Here is a 24751-nt window from a genome sequence, read left to right on the forward strand (position 1 = left end):
ACCTTGTTGTTTATCTAAAGGTTTGACTTTTTTCAGCTTTTTAAAAATTTAGTTTTCAAAATAATGAGTATGTTCTCTAGCATCCTTAAAAGGTAACCAAAAATCTTATTTGTTCATTTATTTTAGTATTTTTAAGAATGAAGAGATTTAAACATTGTTGTATTAAATCCACTGTGGTTTATTATACTTATTGATATTCAGATTTTGATCATTTTTTTTGGCCAGTAAGAGCCTCTTCAATTTGGCCACTGGGTCCTTTTATAAAATTTTATTTTATGGAAATATAAAATTCATCTATCATTCAGTGTATAGCTCACTGAATTTTCACAAATTTAGAACACCCAGATCAGGGACTAGATGGTTACCAGAAATTAAGTGGGGAGGGTGGCTGGAGATACTATTTCTGCTGATTTTACGAAACCGTTTCCATTCATCACAAAGGGGGAATATGCAAAAAATCTCTTGAGAACAGACTGGTTAACTCTGCTTGGCAGAATTGGGAGTCCAGGGTCTTCCTTCCATCAGAGCAATCTGGTACTGGAATGTGTTGGCAGATTCTTAAAAGAACTCCAGGACCTGAGACAATTAATATTTGCAGATGATGAGCAATTTTTATGGAAGAAGTTCTTTCACAACTTATTTTTATTGGAAGAGTCCCGCCTTACATAATCTATTCTTGACAAAATTTCTCTTCTTATATATGGGTCATATCTCTGTATTCTAATCTGCACATGATTTTCCAGTTATGTATTTCAGGGAATGAATCTTCATTTACCTAATCAGCTAAGGAATTTTCAAATAGGAGTGTAAGTTGAGGTAAAAAGTGGGAAATCAATATTTATTAAATACTATCATGTGTCAGGTACTGCCTTTGGTACTTTATATAAGTATCACAACTAATCTTTACCAGAAGCCCCTAGGGAAGTAATAGTCTCCATTTTATAAATAAAAAAACGGAGGCTTTGAAAAGAGTAAAGTGGGACTTCCCTGGTGGTACAGTGGTTAGGAGTCCTCCTGCCAATGCGGGGGACATGGGTTCAATCCCTGATCTGGGAAGATCCCACATGCCGTGGAGCAACTAAGCCCATGCGCCACAACTACTGAGCCTGCGAGCCACAACTACTGAAGTCTGCAGGCTTAGAGCCCATGCTTGGCAACAAGAGAAGCCACCGCGATGAGAAGCCCACGCACCGCAACGAAGAGTAGCCTCTGCTCGCCACAACTAGAGAAAGCCCGCGAGCAGAAAGACAACAACAACAACAACAACAACAAAACACAGCCAAAAATAAATAAAAATAAATACATTAAAAAAAAAAAGTAAAGTGACTCATTCAAGAGCACACAATTGGCAAGTGGTTGATCCTAGAACTAAAATCCTTTCTTCTATAACACACATTTTCCCTCTTCAGTCTCAGGCTGCAAGGGGAGACACTGTAGTAATAACCTTTTAAAGTGGACTGGAAACTTGCTCCAAAGTGTTCTGGTATATCTCATTGGTAAAAATCAATGTGTCCACAAGAGTCAAGTCTATTAAAGTTATGATGGTAAATTTACTTTATTGGTATTAATTATGGTACTAAATTTACAATACCCTATCCCAAGGAATCAGTGCTTGCCTGTATCTACACAGAGTCCTGAAGACATAGGAGAGACACAGAGATACCCTGTACAATGCTTAGTCTACACTTACACTGCCTACAGGGTAATCATCACAAAGGGCTGTGAGGCTCATCCCATTAAAAGTGAAGTCACAGAACCAATGCCAAGAAAGGTCCAGGAGGATGTTCCCATGTGGCATGGACAATTGGTCTGCGGGAAGGCTGTTTCTCCTGGGGTTACTTGGCAAAAGAATCATTGGAAACATTTTCTCATGCGTAATCTGGCTTTGAATTTTGACTATACCCCGGGAGTTTCACTGAGGATATATGGGGAAGTGAGTAACAATTACTCTCTATTTTTGTTGTGGGACCACCTGTTACCCCCATCCAGAGGCAGCTCTATCAGATAATAGTAAAATTATCAATGGAGGATATACACTGGTGGTTGAGATAACTGTCAGAAGACAAGCATATTATGTATGCCAAAGGCGACTGTAATTCCATATTCTTTGTGGCATCAGTTCATGCGTGTAGTTTGCATCCCACAGTGATTTTGCCAGGACTGCTTTTCATATTAGTAAAGCACTGTTAGGTTGAGGATTTTATCATCCATTGATAATTTTATTGTTAACCAATAAAATGTAGTTTTTAATAATTAAGACTAAGAAATTGGTCAGAAACAAAATTTTGAACTGAGTGTCTGTTCCATGAGGTTAATTCATGGGTTCTTGCCGACCAAAAATCAGAATGTAACAGAGAAGTCCTTTGAAGCACGTGACAGAAAGAGAGCTTCTCTTCTCAGTTTTAACCGTTGAAGAAAACTTCTCCAGAACACACACACCAGCCTAAATGTAGCTCAGGCGTCTGGCTACTTCCTAAGAGAACAGCTGCTGCTGTGTCTCACTCTCCAGGGACAGAGAGCTAATACCTCGCTCACTCCTTCTGGTCTGTTGTAATTCGGTAACTGAAAATCAGTTCATCCACGAGGAAATGAAATTGATGGAACATTATCTCTTAGATCCAAATGATCTTCTTGTTTTCATCCTTTAAAGATAATCTCTGTCATCATTGCATATCCTTGCAGAGTATGTTCAAAGTAAGAGATGGTACCAGATAATCTAGGCAATTTGTAGTTGGATTATCATAGGTTTAGCAGACAGTACAGCAGTACAAAACAGTTTCACTGGGCTTGAATGCATGATACAGACTTTGACAACTTTATCTTTCATTTATTCCCATAGGAAAGCTAGAATTTGGGCATTTGAACAGGGAAGAGTCTATAAACTTACCACCCTCTGTCTCTTCTGAGTGCCAGTGATCTTTCAGGAAATTAGGAGATAGATTATCCCCTTTCTTCACTCTATATCAAAACTTTGTCTCAAGAAAGAGTTGTAGATTAATTGAGAGGTGTGAATGACTGAAAGTTATATTACACTTTCGAAAACTGTTTTCCTTTTGGTAGGTAAAATAACTTTAATCTAAAAATAAATATTTCCTGAAGAACTTTAGGAAAAGCCTGTCCTGCCAAGGACACAATTTAGTAAATAAGTCCACTCCCAATAACATACACTCATTCTGGTATCGGTCTATGCAAGATAAACTTTACCGATGTTTTTGACTTTTGCAATGGATTTTCTATTTCCCTGTAACCTTGGTTTAACTCTAGGAAAATACAGATCATTCTCTATTGATTTATGAATAGGAATGATAGTTCCAGGTATGGGTCATTAATTTTGGTCACTCAGTCAGTAACAAAAAAATCATATTGAATAATGATCTCAAATCAAAACACAAGTGTTTGGTTCTTGGTATCCTTGTTTTAGGTTTTTCCATATTGCTAATTTAATGATTGACATCAACCTACCAGTATTCATTTAACAAGCCTCAGACTTAAATCATGTGATTGGGAAGACAGCCCCCCAATAGGAAACTTGGTTCCCTTGTGATGTGATAGATATGAAATATTATATTATTGGAGGCATAGAGAAAGGTGTATACCTTTACCTTACCTGTTTCCCTGCGTCATCAAATGACTTCAAAAGCTCTTTGGTCGTTTTTAGTTTGAAACAATAATTGGCCCATTGCATCTGTGATTCCTCCTCTTAAAACACACTCCCTCCTTCTTGTCTGACAGGATTCTCTTCTGTCCTTCTGGTCTTAGCTAAAAATACCATTCTCTCCCTAATATAGGCACTTTTCACCATATTTTTTGTTTTCATTTATTCATAACAGTATAGTCCTATCTGAATTTATGTTATTTTTGTTTTCTTGTTTATTGTCTGTATAGCCCCATTTGAATGCAAACTCCATGAGAATAGGGTTCTCTTCTCCCTTATTCACTGAGGTGTGCACAGGGTCTAGATGAGATCAGGCAAATAACTGGTATTCCACAAATATATGGATGGAAGGATGGATAGATGGATGGGCGTGGTTGGGTTCCTATTACCTTATGTGCCTGGATTAAAAAAATAATACACTTTATTTATTTATTTTTTTACAGTAGCTTTAGGTTTACAGAAAAATTGGACAGAAAGAATAACGTTCCCATATACTCCCTTTCCCCCTGCCCTCAGGTTCCTATTATTAACATCTTGCACGTCTGTTATGATTGATGAACCAACACTGATACATTATTATTGACTAAAGTCCATAGTTGGCATTAGGGTTGACTCTTTGTGTTGTGCAGGTCTATGGGTTTCTCCAAATGCACAGTGCCATGTATGCACCATTACAGCATCGTACAGAATACTTTCACTGCCTTAAAAAGTCTGTGCTCCATCTCTCCATCCCTCGCTCCCCTCCCTCAACTTTGGGCAACCAGTGTTATTTTTATCGCCCCCATAGCTTTAACTTTTCCAGAATGTCATATAATTGGAATCATAGTTATACAGCCTTTATTAGATATGGTTTTTGCTAATATTGTCTCCTAATCTGTGGCTTGTCTTTTCATTCTCTTAGCAATATATTTTGCAGGACAGAAGTTTTAAATTTTAATGAAGTCCAACTTATCAATATTTCTTTTGTAGATCATGCTTTTGGTGTTGTATATAAAAACTCATTGTCAAACTCAAAGCCATCAATATTTTTCGATGTTATTTTCCAGGAGTGTTATATTTTTATGTTTTACGTTTAAGTCTATGGTCCTTTCTGAGTCAATTTTTGTGAAAAGTGTAAAGTCAGGGTCTAGATTCATTTTTTTTCCATGTGGATGCCCTGTTGTTTCAACACTATTTGTTGAAAGACTGTCCTTTCTCCAGAGAACTTCTATTGCTCCTTAGTCAGAGAGCAGTTGACTATATTTATGTGGAACTATTTCTTTGTTTCTTTTTTTGACATCCACTCTTTTTCTGCCTTCTCTGATTTTAACTGAGTATTTTATATGATTTATTTTTCTCTGTTCTATTAGCATGTCAGTTATACTTCCTTTTTAACTTTTTTAGTGGTCACCTTAGTGTTTCTAATACACAGTTACAACTAATCCAAGTCACTTTCAAATAACACTATATTGCTTCATGTTTAGTGCAAGTACCTTATAACAGAGCTCTCCTAATTCCTCCCTCCCACCCCATATTATATTTCATTTCACTTATCCACAAGCTACAGTCACTGAATACATTGTTGCTATTATTATTAGAAAAAACTGTTCTGTTCAATAAATGAAGAATAAGAAATAAAATATTTTAACTTCATTTATTCCTTATCTAATGCTCTTTCTTTTTAAATGTAGATCTGAGTTTTGAACCTGTAATTTTTTTTTGTCTAAAAAACTTCTTTTCACTTTTCTTACAAGGTAGGTCTACTGGAGGTATATTCCCTCAATTTTTGTTTTCCTGAGAAAGTCTTTATTTCTCATTCACTTTTAAATTATAATTTCACTGGATACAGTGAAATTTTGGTTTTTTTCTTTCAACATTTAAAATATTACACTCAACTCCCTTCTTGCTTGCATGGTTTCTGAAGAGGACTCCAATGTAATTCTTATCCTTGTTCCTCTACAAATAAAGGTTTTTTTTCCCCTCTGCCTTCTTTCAGAATTTTTCTCCTTGTCTTAATTTTTGGCAGTTGGAATATATGTCTAGGTGTAGGTTTTTGGTATTCATCTTGCTAGGTGTTCTATGAGCTTCCTAGAACTGTGGGTTGGTGTCTGTCATTAATTTTGCAAAATCCTTAGCCATTATTACTTCAAATATTTCTTCTTTTCCTTTCTTGCTTTCTTTTTTGGTATTCTTATTATGTGTGCCTTACATCTTTTGTAATTGGCTCACACTTCTTGGATATTCTGTTCCATATTTCTCATTCTTTTATCCCTTTGCATTTCAGTTGGGAGGTTTCTACTGACACATCTTCAAGGTCACTGATTCTTTGGCCAAGCCCAGTCTATTAATAAGGCCATCAAAGGCAATCTTCATTTCTGTTACATTGTTTTTCATTTCTAGCATTCCCTTTTGTTTCTCTCTAGAGTTTCCATCTCCTTGCTTGTATTGCCCATATGTTCTTTCATGTTGTTAACTTTTTCATTAGAAGCCTTAGCATATTAATCATAGTTATTTTGAATTCCATGTCTGATCATTCCCAAATCTTTGTGATATCTGAGTATGGTTCTAATTCTTGGTTTGTCTCTTCATACTTTGTTTTTTCCTTTTTGGCATGCCTTGTGACTTTTTTGTTGAAGGAGGACAAATACATTAGGCAAAAGAACGAAGGAAGACAATCCTTTGGTGTGAGGTTTTATGTTTATCTGGTTGGAAGTTAGGCTGTGTTTAATGTTTGCATTAGCTGTGGGTTCCTCTCTGAGGTTAAAATTTCCCGTAGTGTCCTTGCTTTGTTTCCCCTATTTTCTCTAGGTGTCCCTAGAACCTGTGAAGTAGGATCTGGGGCTTGCAGTTCTTTTAGCAGCAATCTCCTGTTACTATGTTGAAGCTTTATTGATGCAGAGGTAAAAGGTTGGCAGAGGAAGAATTCTATGGTCCTAAGATTAAGTCCCGGTCTCTTAGTGGGCCTTAGTTGGGTATTTCCCTTCCCCCAGATCAGACAGTTTTCAGAAAAACCCCAATAAGCTAGGTTCTAGTAAAATCATCTCCCTTGAGGGCAGACCTTGTGAAGGAAAACAGACAGCTCTGAACTTATTCCAAAGCTGTCACTTTTCCTCACCCTCTGTAGGAAGTACTAGGGACTTTTCCTCAGATCTTCATTCTGAGACCATTGGAAGCTCCTGGTAAAACTCAAGAATGTGTGAGGATCTTCAAGTCTGAGGTCTTTAACTGTCAGGCTGCTTTACACGAAGGCTCCAGCATTTCATCAATTACAGTTTAAAGTATTTCTACTTTAAATGTTTAAGCAGCTTCAGCTATGGATTTCTGTCCAGGGAAACCATAATTCTCTGTATTTGCCTGTCTGTCCCTCCAGTTTTCAAGGCAGTGATGACCGCAATTCTCTGATGAATATTTAAAAAGTTGTTAATTTTCATTTTCTTCAGCTTTTTTTCTTGTTATGGGGATGGGAATGATGACTTCCAAGCTCTGTACATGTCAGACCAGAAACCACTCAAACACTCGGCAAGGATTTTTTATGAGAATTAGTTAAGTACCAGGAATAATTGTCATTTCATTTTATTATGGTAGATGGATGGAAGGAATCAGGGTGAGTATAGAAGTAATATCTATGTATGGATTGAAGCCATATCTCATGTTTTCCTTTGACATGTTTAACTTGTGCTGAAAATTATGAACTACAGATCTGGAAATATGACTGTTTAATTTTCAGTTATATGTCTAAATTCATGAATTGAAATTAGATTGTATTTATATATATGTAATATAGACATATGCTATATTCATATATATTAATATTTATATATTTAATGTATTTTATTTATTTATATTTAATTTCATATATATTTATGTATACAATATTTACCACCTTCTGTAAGAGAAAAAGGAATTAAAGGAGCTATAAGTCAACAAACCTATTAAATATACTGGGTTGAACAAGACAAGTCTGAAGCTCAGTTTCAGCCCCTCAATCCAACATGTCTATTAGTCAATGACCATTTTGTAGAAGTGGCCTAACTTGATGGATAAGAGCACATGCTTTGGATTCAGACAAACCGGGAACAAGTTTCACAACCACACCTGTGAACTGAGCTTTGGGCCTCAGTTCCTCATTTATTCAATAGTAATATTAATAGCATTTACCACATATGATGCATTATTGTGAATAAGTGCACACGGGTAACCTGGAGCCTAATATGTTGTGAATACATGTTTTTATTATTGATGTTTTGTCATCAATGGCATTATAGCCATTACCATGCGTATTGTTTTTACTGCTCCTTGACAGTTTTGTCACTTTTTGTTCAACTTTAAAGGAATTAAAAAACACAGTTGAGCACATAACTTAGGTGTGTATCCCACAACCTCCTGGTTTCAACACTCTTCTGTTTCCCAAAAACTCTAAGATGAATATCTCCAGCCCAGAACTTTTTTCCAGGCTCTGGAGCCATATTCCCAACTTTCTGTTGTTTTTCTCTATCTAGGAAATTAGAGAAAACAAACTCAATAGCTCATTTTCCCTAGAAATCATTTTTGACACATTAAATTAGCAAAGATTTTAAAATATAGTGAAGGTTGATAAAGAACCATGAGTTAGTACTTCTATATATTGCTATGAGAGTTCAAATTCCGTTGTGAGAGCATTTTAGTTGTGTGTAACAAGATGATTTAGATGTTCTTAACTTTTATGTCAATATTTCTACTGCTGGGAGTCTAGCCTAGAAGAATACTTTAAAATGTGACAAATATTGCTCTAAATTTTAATTATTTTACCTCTATTTATAATGGAAAAATTGGGAAGAATCTGTAGGTCCAATTATTGGGTAATGGTTATATATATTTTCATAGTATAGGAAATAGCTAGACAATGGTAAATGAAAAGTAGTCAACATAATCCATCTATATTAATGTTTCCAAATAAATGTATGTATGCACAGTCAACGCATTCATGAGGAAAAACCTGAAGTAAAGACTTAAGTTGTTAACTACGTTATAGCTTGAAATGAGGATGTTGTCAACTGTGATTTTCTTCTTTATGGGTTTCTCTAATTTCACATTTTATAATTCTGATAAATTAAATATTCTTAGAATACCATAGAAGAAGGGATAGCCTCATAGTTTCGAACCACTCTGTTTTATAAAGACTGTCTGCTCTCTTGATACTTTTGTTCAGACGTGAACAGCTGGAGGTTCGAGCAGTGTACCTTGTGATTTGTCTGTGGTATATTTTTAGAGTTATTATTTTAATGCTTATTTAGTGTCTCCCATACCTCAGGCACAATAGTACAAATTATAGCTCTCATTTCTAGTGAGAAGAGTGAAAAATGGTCTGAGAAAAATGAGAGGGAAAGAGGATAGTGTGGGCTGAGCTCCTGGGTGGCTATGCTCAATTTTCTTGTAGGCTTCTTCTCTGGGGCTCTTATACCACACTTGGAATGTGCATGGAGACGGTCGTTCTCCCGCCATGCCTCTGCAGTTCCTGGAGTTTTCCTAGAAAAGCAAGAAGGAGCAGAACAGGGTGATCTGGCGTTGAGCGGGATGGGGGTGTGCCCGATGCTGCCAGGAGCCCATGAAGAGAGGGAGAGGGCAGAGGGGACCCAGACCGGCATTTTATTTGCATTGCTCTCTCTGGATCTAGACACATCGCTGTTTTTCTTTTGCCAGTGAGGAAAGGAGGCTCTGAGAAGCTGACCAGTAGGTGGCATGCTCTGCTTTGTCGGGATAATACAGGGATCTTGTCTCCACTCACCCCACCCTCATTAGAGTGAGTGTGGGCTGCACCCGGGAGCTCACAGGGGGCCAGCTGGTCTCGGAGGGAGAGAACTCAGGAGGCCTGTGGATCAGTCTTCTTTTCCTGCAATACCACAAGTCATGGGCTTCTTGCAGCTGTGATATTCCACTGGCTGGTCCCCTTCTTTCCCTGCAGTTGGGGTCTCTACACTGTTGCCAGAAAGCAGCCCTGAGCCTGCTTTTACCTTGCACAAAAAAACACCAGTGGCTGAGAGTCTGAAATCTAACCCAGCCTGGCGTTCACATCTCTCCACATCTGTCCTCAAGCAGCCTTTCTGACTTTCTTTCTCACTGTTCTCCCGCGAGCACCCTCGAGACCAGTCCAGGGACGCCAGCATCACCCTCCTCTTCCCAACGTCACTTGTGCCCCTACCTCTGGGGACCCTGCTCCGGTTCCGCCTGAACGCTCACCCATACACGGCACATCTTTCAGGAAATAGCAGCAGTGTCGTTTCTCCCCAGCTGGGAAATAGTTTTTCCGTTACTTATGCTCTCAAAACATCTAATTTACATGCTTTTGACTGCGCTAGTCCCTTTCTTTATGGTGGTGCGATGGGGACAGCTTGACAAAGCACAGTGGTTTCTGAGCCCTCTGACTGCTTGCCGACCTTGTCACCCATCCCATATGAACCTAAGCCGAGCCCTTCAACTGCCCTCAGCCTCTGATTCCTCATCTGCAAAATGGGGAGATCGCTGGATGGGTGTTAGGAACACAGTGATACAGCCTTGTACCTGCCACGTGGCAGGTGCTCCCAAATGTAAGTTAAGGAACTGCTACAATGTTGATCAGCTGCACTATTAAGTGCTTTCTGTGTATTAGATCATCTCATCTTTATAACTTTCCCATGAGAGGGCGTATCGTCATCAAGATGATGAAACTGGGGCACAGAGAGATTAAAGGACTCACCCACGCTCACGTGGCAATGAGGGCAGGGCAGCACCCATTCCCTCATGGTTGGTGGTGGAACCTGCACTTCTAACCTTGCCCGAATGGGGCTCTCTTGCATCCCTGCCTGCCCCAAGCCACCTTTAACCAGGTAGCCCCAGGACAAGGGAGGGGCCAGAGATTCGTTTCATCCCTTTAGGCAGCAACGCTGGGGACATAAAGAAAAGTGAGCCTGTTATCTTCAGAATGTGGAGACAGCGTGGTGGAGTTTTTCTGCAGCCAAAATGGTCCATATCTGAGTAGAGATGGGGAACAGGGCCATTGCCAGCCTCGCCCTGTCTGTTTGCAAACAGATCAAAGCCACGTAGCACTGTGACCCTCCACCTTCATCACAGCGTCCACTCCACAAATGTGCAGCTGTGTTAGTCGCCGCATTGTTCTATCACAAGAGGGTAGCATGGTGACTAAGTCCTGGCCCTTTAACCAAATTTTCCTCTTTAACTCTTCAGCTGGGATGAAGCTCAGTGAGTCCATCATATCCGTAATTCATTCTACACAGCACTGCCTTGGTGGGCTGCTCTGGCCACCTGGATCTCCTCCGTGTTTTCCCATCCTCGCTAATGACCAGGCATCTCCATGAGTCTTGTTACTCAGCCCCATGGGATGTTTAATAATCAGGTCTTATCCCTTTTCTTATGCAGAAGACATATCACCAATGTAACATTTTTATGACATTTATTTTAGAAATGAATTTATTTTGCTATGTTTTATTTAATCCATTTTATCAGGATGACAGGAAAGAATACATTTATTCTGTTCTAATATAAATATTCATCGGCCAATAATCCAGGGAATTACACACCAAGACAGAGAAACTAGGTAAAGAAGTGTGCCGGCTAAATATATTACTGGAGTTGTGCATAACTGGAAAGGAGAAAGATGTACCTTCAGGTGTTTATAAACTTTTAAAACATTATTTCCCAGAGGAGCCCTTACTGCCAGCTTCTCTTTTACACAGAGAAAAGCAGTGTTGTATCCCAGAGCCCTTTAGGGTTAGTTTTCTCAGCTCTCCCCATTGGGTGGTAACATTAAAATATCTATGTGCTCCACTGAAAGACCTCAAATATATCCTTTCCCCCTCCTACCACAGCTGTGAATGCAGCTCGGGAAACTGTAGGAATTGCAGCTTCCCCCCATTGTAATTAGTCTACTGCGCTCCAACCTTCCCGAGGTTTTCCATGCTCTTTACAGATGCCTTGTTTCCATTTCTCACGCAGTGAGATCAAGCAACACGCCCCCAAAGGGCTGTGATCCCAGCTCCTGGTCTCAGCATCCTGGGCGTTCCTCCAGGGATCCCACCTAAGGCAGTGAAATTGCTCAAGGCAGCGCTAATTAATTTCTCCCTGCTTATCCTGCACTCCCCTCTCAGGATATGTGGTCTCGGAATCGACTTCCTGGTCTTGTACTTTGTCACAATCCAAATTAGCTTAATGCATGACAGAAATCTCATCTCGACCTGACCTAGAGGTAGCAGCCAGACTCTAGGGAGACATCAAATACCGAGTCAGTTTGAAAAAAAAAGAAAAGAAAAGAAATACTGCATCGAATTTATTTTCAGCACCTTTGAGACTGGAAAGGGAGAGAGAGAAGTAGCGCTTCACTGCTGGATGAAGGTATGTGAGCATGCTCACAGAGTTATTGAATGTATTTTTTGGACTTTAGCCAAATTTTGGCAAAACGCAAAGTGTTCATTGATTGACTGCATGGTGGCAGAGAATATCATAAAGTAACAACTTAAGTCATTAATCAAATTTATCTCCAGTTCGCTCTTTTAGTTCTACGTTGCTCTCATGTGTATATTATTTAAATTTATTAAATGAAGCGCCAGGAGACATTCAACACATCACACACCCGTTGGGTCACAATGTCTTCCCCAGCGTTTCTGCCGGTCTTCGGCATGCCTGTTTCCGGAAATGAATCAGAACACCGAGAGAGGGCTAGTTGACACGTCTGCGAGGCTGAAGGTGAGCTGTGTGACCTGCAAGGAGAGCTGCTCTCTTAATGAGAAAACGGCCAAACGATCCTGTGCGGACGCGTGGGCTCGGGTCTCCTCGACGCCAGCAGGTGGCAGCAGAGCCTGGGCGTCCGCCTGGCCCTGGGCTTTGGCTGCTGTAAACGCCCTCCTCCGTTTCCATTCATCTTCACTTGTCAGATTCTTCATAAATGCTTTCTGTAGACTGACCCTGAAATTGCATCATTTAATCCATAATCTTATATTGACAACATTTCTCCCTTTTACCGCTTATCAATGACATTAATTCAGAAAAAGCAGGGACCACCGATAGCTTTGGGCAGCCCTCTGCAAAAAGGAGATATTCATTAAAGGCAGACGCAGCGCAGGGACTGCCAACTTGCTTGAGATAAAGAAGTGGATTGGAAGGGAAAAGGGGAAGCACGCCGGAAAAATAATAGGCACTTTGTACTTCTTCCCTTCCTTTGCTTTTCTCTAATGCGTTTTAGTTGGCATTCAAAACATAGATTTTTGGTTGAAGATGCATTTGCTTAGATGTCCAGCTGAATATTTTCCTACGTTTAATAAAACCCTATCTGATGTAATGTTTTAATATGCCTTTCCCCAGGATATACAATCAGAAATCGGTGTCTAGGACTGAGTCTCATATGGTAAAAATAAGCCCTGAAATACCCCAGTCCCTTTTAGTGAAGTCTTCGTGGTCTCATGATTGCACAGAAGAGACGTTTCTCAGAAGAGATAAGATGTTATCAAAGTGAAGGCTACTGGCATACCATGGGTTTAATTATCAGCGTTAAACTGATGAGTGGAAGGAGGGGGGAAAAGACAGGTTTATTATTTTTTTCCTCAAACTCTCTAAATTTCCGGAAGCATAAAATAATATTTTGATTATTAGGAAGATTGTCATGCTCTCCCGAGACTCTAGATGGTGCTGCAGAATCACCCTGTACCTTCTGTACACCGTTTATTACAGTTCTTCTTTTTATCCACTTTTTTGGGCGTCCAGGGGTACTTACGTCAGAAAATATACTGAAAAGAGCACATATTTTTTTTAAAAAAAGGCAATGTTGTAAAATAAATCACTGAGAAATCTGCAGCATTGGAGGTGATGAACTAGATGTGCATACATGTGTTTAATTCCAGGCCCCATAGTTAGAATAATTTTCAGCTGAGTCAAAACGTTTTAGAAGTATTTACTGGTATTATGATGCAGCATTAATGAATTACGCTAAATTGAAATGAGTTTTTCATGAAACTTACCAGCAAGTAAAAGGAGGCAGAGTTTGTGGTGATGTAGGTGCCATGTGCCTTTTTGCTCTGAGCTAACCCTCTGGGTGAGGGTGTCGTGTAGTTATACATCTGCATGTGTGCTGTAATTTCCTTTTAGTGAAGAAGCAGGTCTTTGCACAGGGCAATGCCTGTGGTTCAAACACAGGCGCACACACACAGCCTACACACACCTGGACCAGGTTTCCTCAAACGGCAATGCCATATGTACTGTTTAGAAAGCATACTGTTGCCTTTACAGAGAACAAAGTAGTTACTTTTGCCTTATTGAGAACAAAGTAGTTACTGTTACCTTTACAAAGTAGTTAAAAACATCTTTCTTCCAGTTGAGGTATGGTGAGCCGAGGAAAAAGAAAGCAGGACAAAACTAAAAAGAGAGTAAGGCATGACTATTTACAGAAAATTTCATGTGACTATTTACAGAGATATTCAGGCAGAAAGCAGTTCCTTGCCATAAATTACGTGGCAGTGGCCCCTGGGAGAGGGTCTTCCTTCTTCAATCCTGTGTTTGCTGTTGGGTAAGCTGTTGCCATTAACCTTTTCAGGGTATCCTGAGCAGGTCTTTGAGATGCACTGTGTAAATTCATTTTCCACGCTCTTGATTTCATTATTTCTAACCCACCTCCCTTCCGTTCACCCTCCACCAACAGCAAGTTTTACCTTCATTATCTCCAACACTTTCTTTAAATTCAGTCCCCCACTTTCCCATCATGGAATAATCCTCTTCTTTTCAAAACACACACACAACACAAACGGTCACTGAACGTACACTGTGTACCAGATCCTGTCATGTAAACTCTTCATCCCATGACCTAACTTTAATCCGTACATCATTCTTCCCCAGGAGGTATCATCCCCACTTTATCAATGAAGATAGTGAGTTTCTGAAAGGCTAAGCACCTTGCCAAGGACTCCAAGTCTCACTTCCTGACAATAGCAAACGTTTATCTCCTGCTCACATGGTACACGTGGCAGCTGTGGATCAGCTACAAACACAGACGCCCTCTCGGTGCTGCTCCAGGTCCCTCATCCTGGGGACCAGTCTGGACATCGGGGCTGCTGGTGCCCGTGAAGCTCCTGTCAGGTGTGGCACATGTCCTGTCCACTCACGTCCCATTCGCTGACCTAAGCCTGTGTCCTGCAGTCACAGAACTGAGGAAGAGGGCGTATAGCGAGTGATGGCGAAACACGAGGAGACTTGATTGAGAACAATAAGACAACATACCCCATGCGTGTGATTGCCCTGCAGCGCTGCCTGTCACATGAGTCCCGCTTGGGCCGGACGCCCTCTGAGACCAGCGTCTGCAACTTTATCAGACAGAGCAATGCCCTGCTCATAGGAAAAATTGTTCAAGTGCTTATTGAACTGAACGGAACCGAACGAGATATATATATATATATATAAAATTTATTTTTTTTTGGCTGCCCTGGGTCTTCGTTGCTGCACACGGGTTTTCTCTGGTTGCGGCGAGTGGGGGCTGCTCTTCGTTGCGGTGAGCAGGCTTCTCATTGCGGTGGCTTCTCCTGTTGCAGAGCACGGGCTCTAGGCGCGCGGACTTCAGTAGCTGTAGCTCACGGGCTCAGTAGTTGTGGCTCGCGGGCTTAGTTGCTCCGCGGCACGTGGGATCTTCCTGGACCAGGGCTCGAGCCCGTGTCCCCTGCTTTGGCAGGCGGATTCTTAACCATTGCACCACCAGGGAAGCCCCCCGAACGATATTTAATTAAGGAAAGTATACAATGAGAGAAGCCAATGGTCATGGAGATGACATAAAGATCCAGCTCAGCTTCTCCACTCAGCAGCCCTGTGTTTTGTGGATGCTGCTTAATACATGCACCTCACTCTCCTTGTCTGGTAAAAAAAAAGTAGCAAAGCCTGTCTTCGAGAGTCGGTGCAAAGATGAAAAGCAATGCCTACAATGCCCTGTGTACTTAGGAAGCCTTGAGCACATTTTGCTAGGCTATCATGTTCCGTCCATCGAGAAGAATGTGATGGGCAGCTCGGTACAGGGTGGCTGCTTTGAAAATCCAAGTCTTCACCTCTGTGAATGTATCACTGCCATTGGCTCTAAAGTTAGGAAGCACAGAGTTCGGTATATGGAATGTCAGCTATCAGATTATATGGCTGCAACGTACATGCAGACTATGTATATATCCATGTATCAGAGAACTTATAGAAAAGATTGTCCCAAATGAAGAAAAATGTGTATTTCTTTTCATCCTGTAATAGAACATTAATGGAACACTGACATAAACACAAGGCGTTTGGGAAAAGATGGGTAGGATCTCCTAGAAATAACAACATCCAATAGTTACAATGTGGTAAGAGCGCCATCAAAAGGGGAAATGAAGCCATTTGCCATGAATGCTTCTTTTTCCTCCTGGAAACCTGGTTTTCTTCCATGGAGCAATGCATGTTCCAAGCCTGTGCAGCCTACTGTAACAGATTGCTTTGCATTCATGTATGTTACCAGTTGTCAAGAGACCTGTGTTTGGTTTGAGATAAAGTTTCTTTCATTATTTTAAAAATTTTATTGTAAGACATATATACAGAACAATGCACAGAATAATAGAATACTACCTTCAGAAATTAAATATTATCAGTATGACCAAAATCCCCTTCCCCAAGTATATACCTTTCCAATGATACTCTCCAATCTCTTGTTCCTGAGAAAAATAACTTTGAATTTGGTGTTTATCATACCTACACTTTTATAGTTTTATTTTAAAAATGCATGTATCATTAAACAGTGTAAGATATAGTCATATATTTTATGTATTACATAATTGATATTATTAGGTCAGATAAATCCACGTTGATGTACGAGGCTGTCGTTCTTATATTTTCACTGTGGTGTAGTATTCCATTTTGTGAAAATATTATGAAATGTGTACTCATTCTTTCGGTAGTGGATATTTTTGTCATTTCCATGGGAAAAATATAGACAATGAGCATTCATTGTGTATGCCCATTTGTGAATATGTATTTCTCTGTAGTATTAAGATTAAGGAATAGATTTGCTGAGCTATATGGTATTTGTTTCTTCAGCTTAATATTGCCAATTAATTTCCAGTGTAATTGTATAAAGTTGTATGTTGCTTTCCATTCTTGATAACATTTAACATTTTAATTTGTGAGAAATGAATTATTGTATTTAAAAATACTTTTGATATTGACATTTTTTGTAGGTTTACTTCATATTTGGGTTGGTTTCCTTTCCTATGGTCTGCCTGTTTATCTTTTCTACCCAGTTTTTATTGTGTTGTTTATCTTTTCTTATTGGCCTGTTATGCTGCTGTTTACAATATAGAATCCAGTGTGTTTTGTCAGTTACATGCATTGTAAATGTCTTCTCCAAAAATGAATGCCATCTTTTCACTTTCTTATGGTGTATTTTGATACAAAACTTTATAGTATTCATGAAGCTGAATTTATCAGTCTCTGTTGTGTCATATTTAACAAATAATTCCCAAAATTATAAAGACATCTTCTATAGTTCCTTCCAATGTTTTAAAGTTTTTTTTTTAAGTATTTAATCTTTTGTGTAGGGTGTTATATACAAATCCATTTTACTCTTTCCCACTGTACAATAGACAATTATCTTAGCATTGTAATGGACACATTTGCATACCGATCTGTAATTCTATTTCTGTGTGAATTTTTCACGTTCATAACTTTATAGAATCTTGATATCTGGTAGGGCAAAATCTCTCACATTTTTCTTCTTGAGAATATTTTTGACTATTCTGAACTATTTTTTGTTCTGTGTACATTTCAGACTCTGCTTGATAAGATCCATGATATGTTTGTAGATATTTTTCATTTTCTATGTAAAAATTATAAAATCAGGGAATGTGACAGTCCCTATAACTCTTGTTTCTTTTTCTTGCTTTTGTGTGCCAAATAGGATTTCAGTAAAATGTTGAATAAAATTGGTGCTAGCATATACTATTGTCCTCTCCCTGGTCTTAGAGGAATTGTTTCAGACTTTTCACAGCCATGCATCTTCTTTACTGGAGGCTGTTTGTATTTTTGTAGTTAGTTTTCTTAATGTTAAAGGATATGGATTCACTTCTAGCTTGATAAGGTAGTTATTACGAGTGAATGATGAATTTTATCCAATGCTATTCATTTACGAATTACATTAATTGACTTTCTAATTAGAAACAAACATTGAATTTCTGACTTTTCTAATTTGAGCATAATACGTTTTTTCATATATTCCTAAATTAGATTATATAACATTATATTAGGAGTTTTGCATTTATTATAATGATTCTGGTTATGATTTAATTTCCCACATCTTTCTCTCCATACTAGATTTAGTATTATAGTTTTTCTAACCTCACAAATTGGAAATTATTTTCTCATTTTTTTTCCCTAGAAGGGCTTGTATACATCAGAATCAATTTTGTCTTGAATGTTTAGTAAATTCTGTTAAACAGTATGGGTTTGGCGTTTCATTTGTGAGAAGAATTTAAATTATTTAATTGAAATTGCTTAGGGTTATAGGACTATTTGGTTTTCTATATCTTCTTGAATAATTTTGGAAAGTTGTATTACTGCAGAAATTTGCTCCTTTCACCTAAGCTTTCAAATTCATTGATATAAACTTGTGAATGATATGCTCTATTAGCATTTTAATGTCTACAACACCTATTGGATTGACCTCTTTTTATTCCTTAATGTTATTTTTTTTTCTCTCTCTCTCTCTGTCCTTCATATCTTAGAGACATATTGGTTCAAATGCCACTTTATAACTTTGTTGATCATTTCTATTCAATACTTATTTTTCTCTTATTAATAATCTCCTTTTATCCTTATTATTTTCTTCCTTTAATTTTTAAAAATTTATTTCATTGGTTACTTCCCATTCTGACTTCTTAAGCAGATTAATTTTCAGTCATGACTGCAGCTAAAACAGTAATCTGAGGTAAATCTCTAGCCTTAAGTATGTATGGGTATATATTTATTTTAACCTAATGTACATCTTTAATCTATGAGTTATACAAATTGTTTATCAGTTGCCAGAGGTTTGTTTCTTTCTCTAGTTAGGTTTTTAGATTTTGATCTACCTTAATTGCACTCGGGTTGAAGACTGAATTTTTAGTATGTTATTCCTTTGAAATCAGTTGTCACTTGGCTCATAGATTTTTATATGGTTAATTTTCTAAAATTCTCAGTGTGGCTTTTAAAAAATATGGTTCTTGCTGTTCTTAGTTCAAGCTTGTTCATTGCTTAATCTTATTTTTTCACCCTTATCTATTTTAGAATAAGATGCTAAATTATCTCATGTTTTGGAGGACTTACCAATTTCTCCTTGGAGCCCTATTCATTTCTCCATTATTTATTTTGAGGTATGTTAAGGAGTGAATTCATGCTTAGAAATTTTTGTTTTTCCTGGTGAATTAACTATTTATATCATTATATAATTATCCTTTCTTGTAGAGTTGAATGCCATTCCTTAACATTTCTATTAACTTTAGAACTTTACGAGGTAAAGTTCTTGACCAATGCATACTGTTTCATACTTTTACTTTAATATTGTCTAGTTCCTTATGTTTTAGATCTGTCTCTTACAAACAGCATAGAATTTTAGAACTGTAAAATTTGATTACATAACTTCTATCTCCTAACTGGAGTACTCAGTCCCTTTTTCGTTGTGTTTAGTCAGTTATTTGGATTTACTTTACTGTTTTGTGTTTTCTATTCACCCTCTTCACCTTCCCTGTGATACTTTTCCTTGTACATAGGCAGTTTGTGGAAGCGAGATGCAGCTCAACAATGTTGTGCTTAGCATCTGGCTGTGGTGTGGGACCCAGGTCACTGGCATGGTAGCCCTATGAGTTTTAGTAATGTGTGTGGCTTCTCTGTGGCCACGTTTCTTCATCTGCTAAATGTGAGTGTGACTATCTCGTAGGGTGGTTACGAGTACTAAACAAAATACATTGTGGAAACTGGCTCATACATTTCCAGTCAGACAGCAGATGTCCTTTGATGAAATTCACCTCTTCCACTCCATCCGTGGTGACTTGGAAGGCATGTCGGCAGAGCGAACAATAAAACTATGTTGTGGCCGAACAAACAATCCTGTTCTGCATAGATCCTACTCTTCCTAATGATAACAATACTAATAATAATATGAAGAAGTTAAGTGAGCACTTAGTATGTGACACTTGTGCACTTAATTCTTGCAAGAAGACCTTTTTATTTTCACCTATATTTTCTTTTTCAAAAATCTCTTCTGCTAAAACCTTAGACTCACGTGATTTGTTTTGTCTGGAAGCCCAGGCCCTTAGGAAGGTTTAGCACCTTCATGTAATCTGATTACCCACATCCAAAGTCACAGCCCATTGGTGAGCTGGGGAGCAGGATTCAGTGTCCTTGTGCAGCAGCTGGAAGTCACTGGTGTAACTCACATGCACTTGCCTTGGGATTAGGTGATTATCCGCCAAGGATGTTTTTCCCTGAACCTGCCATGGCGTCATAATGCTCCCCTGGGAAGTGCGGAGTCAATCATAGTGCATTAGGACCGCTGTTTCTCCTCCCCCGGCTACGGTTAACGCCTTTCTTCAGCCAGGGAACTGCTAAGTGGAGAAAGGACAGCATTTCTGTTTTCAGACTTCAGACCAACTAGAGCCCCTGATGTGTGTGGAAATGAAAGAGGCTATCATTTGACACCTCCAGGATGCACTGATCACCTGTGCTGTGAACAGAGCCAGCATGTCTTTCCGCTCTTGGCTAAAGACATGAAATAGCATGTGAAGATTTGTACAAGTAATAGAATTCACTTGTAGTCGCTCTTCTGAGCAGTAATTTCCTCAATCAGATCTCCTTTGTGGGATTAAAAAATGAAATAAATACGGACTGATTTGTCTGATGTCAGTGAAGAAAGTCTAAAACCGGTAACTAGTCTGCAGATATGAGAGAGAAATCTCAACAGCCCAATAAATTCTGTGCTTCATTATTTGTTATTCATCACATGAAAAACACAAATGAAAAGACCTGACCTTTTCCAGGCAGTAGCACTGCTCTGACAATAGTCAATAATAACAGCTAATAGATGTGCAATTTAAGATCTGCCGTATGATGATACATTTGTAAACACATTTTTTTTCCTACAGCGATGTGAGGAACAATCTACTGTCAGCAGATATAAAAATAAAATATCTCCTTCCTGCTGTTGTTATCCTTCTCCTATAATCAGAATTCGTGGGAGATTCATCCAGGGAGAGTGGAGGCCCAGGATTGGTGAGGAGGGAGCAGGGAGAGGGGACGGAATACAGGCGCTTTGCACTCTTGGTGCCCAAGCCTTTTGGCAACGGAAAGTCTGTGCTTCCAAAAACGTTATATTGACTTCTCCTTGGAAAGCGGTATCTATGTTTGCCAGGAAGGGGATGTAAAAAAATACATGCAAATTGGGAGAAAGGGCATAGGTAATGGTGATGTTGTTAGAAATCTAGTCTGTAGACAGTCACTTTCAAGTCAAAGACATTATATCTCAGTTTATAATAATTATTCGTTATGTGTCCTACTTTTAAGCAATTCTTCACTGTCCCTTCGTAGACACATGCATTGAAAATACTCGATAAGAAATAAAGTACCAATTTTTGTCGTTCGAAAGATGTGAATTTTTTCAGCTCACTAATTTCTCCCTGGATATAAATTGGCAGTCCCTGTTCTGGTACCTGCACATCTGGTACTTCATCAGGAAACTTGCCAAAACCATCAGAAATGCTTAACACAGGGTTTAGGCCAAATGCATGCTATCAATTCAGATAGCAACATGGAAAAATAAAAGGGAAAGAATGGTGCTAAACTGAATCAGAAATTTAATTATCCTTCTGTACATCTACACACAAACACATACACACACACCTCACTAGAAGCTTTAAAATGAAATAAAATCAAACGGTGCTCATCTCCACTCCTGAGCTCCACACCATGCCCCACTCCTATGCTCCCAAACACACAGGTGTGATGCAGACACTGGCAGGGCCCGGGCTGTAGATCAAGATGAATCCACCCTGGCCCTTCACTGAAAGAATCACTGCCTAGTGGGAGAGACAGACAAACAAATAGAAAAGTATCCTAGCTCGTCAAGTAGACATCTCTAGGATCTGTGGATGAGGAAAGTATTACAAACAAGGCATCTATTGAGCTGAGCCTTGTCTGCATTCTGCCAGAGAAGATGCTATAGTCTGAAAAGACACACGGGCTTGGAGAAGCAGCCAGGGTAGGTGAGGAAACCGGAAATCATCCACTACGTCTGAGCTCACACAAGGCACTGGATGTAGCAGCAGAGGGGCGCAGCAGGTAAATCCAGGAGCTCCACATACCCACGTGAGGCACTTGATCTTTATTCCACAGTGAAAGGCTTTTGACTTGCTTGGTTTTTCTGGTTTTTTTGGAGTAACCTCCAGTTACTGACAATGGCGATATACTGGAGAATGTATGATTTATCACTTCCCTTTCTTTTCTGCCTCCTTCTTCCTCTCCCCTCCTGGCTTGATTGGGATGATCTCCAAAATAAAGCATCTACTCTGAAATGATTCTCTTAGTGTCTCCCTCGGGGAACTGAATCTATAACAGTAAAGAAGGCAGTGAGGGAACTTCTAAGATAAATTTTAAAGAGAAAGAATCCTGGGGACACAGCTGACGCTTGGCTTCATAGATTAAAGTCAAATGGAGGGATTATGATGAAATCTAGGCTTCTGGTTTGGGTCACTGGGGAAATGGCATTGCCAGACATCAAGAATGGCCCATCAGAGGAACAGCAAGGTTGAAAAGGAAAGCTAGCCATTTAATTTTGGGATTTGTGGAATCTGAGGAGCCCTGGAGATATCCACAGTTGACATTCATAGCTAGCTGTATAAAACCAAGGCTTAAAGGGAATTCTGAACTAAAAGTTGATATTTCTGAGCCATTAGTATGAAGTTGAAGCCATGGAGGAGAGGCTTCCGGGGTCATGGAAGAGAACCGGGGGCCCTGGTGTTAAAGGGAGAAAAACAATGTTCCCCACAGCAAGAAAGAGGAGAAACGCCACTGTGGCTGAGTAACTTGGACATAACCACATCACAGAAGCCTAATGCAAAGGGACTGCAAGAGGAAGGGGGAGACTATGTTCAAAATGTCCTTGATAGTCAATGAAAATGAGGAGGAAAGGACTGTGGCCCCGAGGTAGACCTGGGAGGATGCTGACAGAAGCTTTATTGGAGGAGGTAGAAGTGAAGATTTAGCCAGTGGTGTAGCTGCGGCGGCAGTGCTCGGGTGTGGGCACTTGCAAATATTTTACACCAGGAGGGCACAGGTTCAGACAAATCTCAATAGGTGCCGGCGGTGACTCTGGAGCAGGATTCTAGAGAAAAGACGCTGGACCAAGAGCTTCCTTTCCTATTGCTGGATTGTGGAGCAATCTGTGTTCAGGAAGAGGAAGGCCAGCGTGGCAGGAAAGGTGAGGGCTCAGGGCAACAATTATTTATCATTGGAACCATACCAAATCATACCTGACTCTCAGTCCTGTATGTCCTTGCACTTACATGTGAACCTTACATGTACATAATTTAAAAAATAATCTGGACCACACAGCAGCAGAACTGCCTGGGTGCAGGCGGCTGTTCCGTCCTGGGAGTGTGGTTGCTTGTGCAGCCTTGAGAAGAGTTGCTGATGGCAGGTTTATAGAGTCAGGGCAGGGCTGTTGATGGGGTCTCCAGAGAAGGAAAACTTGCAGAAAAGGGAAAGGAAGGCTAGGATACAAAGGTACACTCGGCAGAGACACAAATGAGTCAATGCTCATACAAATGAGGCAAGTCCTAGTATGAAATCAGACCACTCTTGGGAATCAGGATATCTATGTACTGTGTACCATGTACCTGACACGAAGGACTTGGTGAAACTTAGGTTCTTCTAGGCTCTTTTCTGGGGATGGAGGAGATATTTGACACCTCCTCCACCCCAGGCCTATACCTTAAATTCTAGAAAAAGGTATGGATGCAAATCTTTGGTCAGTTGTCCATTGTTCTGGCCTTGATGAAGTGAGCAAACTCAGTCTCCCTGAGTCACGGTGGTTGGCTAGGCCATCGTGGTCCCTGTAGAGAGGCTGCGTTCCCAGGCGGGCTGTGGTTTGTCTCTTCTAGTCAGGGAGAGTCTTGGCTGGCAGTTCAGCTCTCAGGAAGGTTAGTGGGTACAGGACGGATTGCCTGCTCCAAGGTGCACAGGTAAATATTGGGAATACTTGAGATCCACAGGAAAATTCTAGGTGCTCAAATTTTCTGGGGACATTTACGAAATTCACTTGTCCTTCTGGGAAATGGATTGAGCAGCTGCCATGTTCTTCTCCAGGAAAGGGCATTTGTACCCTGGAACGGAAGCGCTGACATTTTTCAGCTCACAGCCACATTTGGCAGCAATATTAATTTCTGTTCTTACAGTTGCAGCTGTGAACAACTAAAAAAGGTCATTTTTCTATACTTGAAATATAGAACACATCTTAATTTTCCAGTAGATTAACTTAATGATCAAAACTGGAAAAGAAAAGAAAACACTGTTTTGGGAGGCGAGTAGGAAGACAGCCATTTCCTTACCCTGAATCTTCTTAGTTGACACAGTTTTCACCCTGCAGACATTCCATGGTCCTCACTTGATATCTATATTTAGACTTTGTATTTTACTACCTGTCTGAGATGATTCAGAATCACTTTGCAGTTGCCTACCCCAGTGAGCAGGTAGAGGGCTGCAGAACACAGCGCTTGTGACAAGGACAGAAACACTGGGTCCACAACACGTCTAGACGTGTATACTATATACATACACTATGGAGTATATCCCTAAGTATATCCCATATACACTCTAGATGTAGGAGTATATCCCTAAACATAGTCCCTAACACTTGTTGTCACTTTTGCCTTTAAATCACTAGAGGCCTTATTTCCTTGACAGTCATACCACAGTCTGGGCTACTTGAATGACTTGAAACACTTTTGCTGACCTCTTTCACTTCAGTGAACTCCTTCAGTTTTCTGAGGTGCTCATAACATACACCCCATTCCCAATCACGATTCTGAGAATGATGAAAAATTATGTAACTATTTTGCTCAAGTTCACCACAAA

This window comes from Leucopleurus acutus, assembly GCF_964270905.1.
Source record: "Leucopleurus acutus genome assembly, chromosome: 15".
In the NCBI taxonomy this organism is placed as follows: domain Eukaryota; kingdom Metazoa; phylum Chordata; class Mammalia; order Artiodactyla; family Delphinidae; genus Leucopleurus; species Leucopleurus acutus.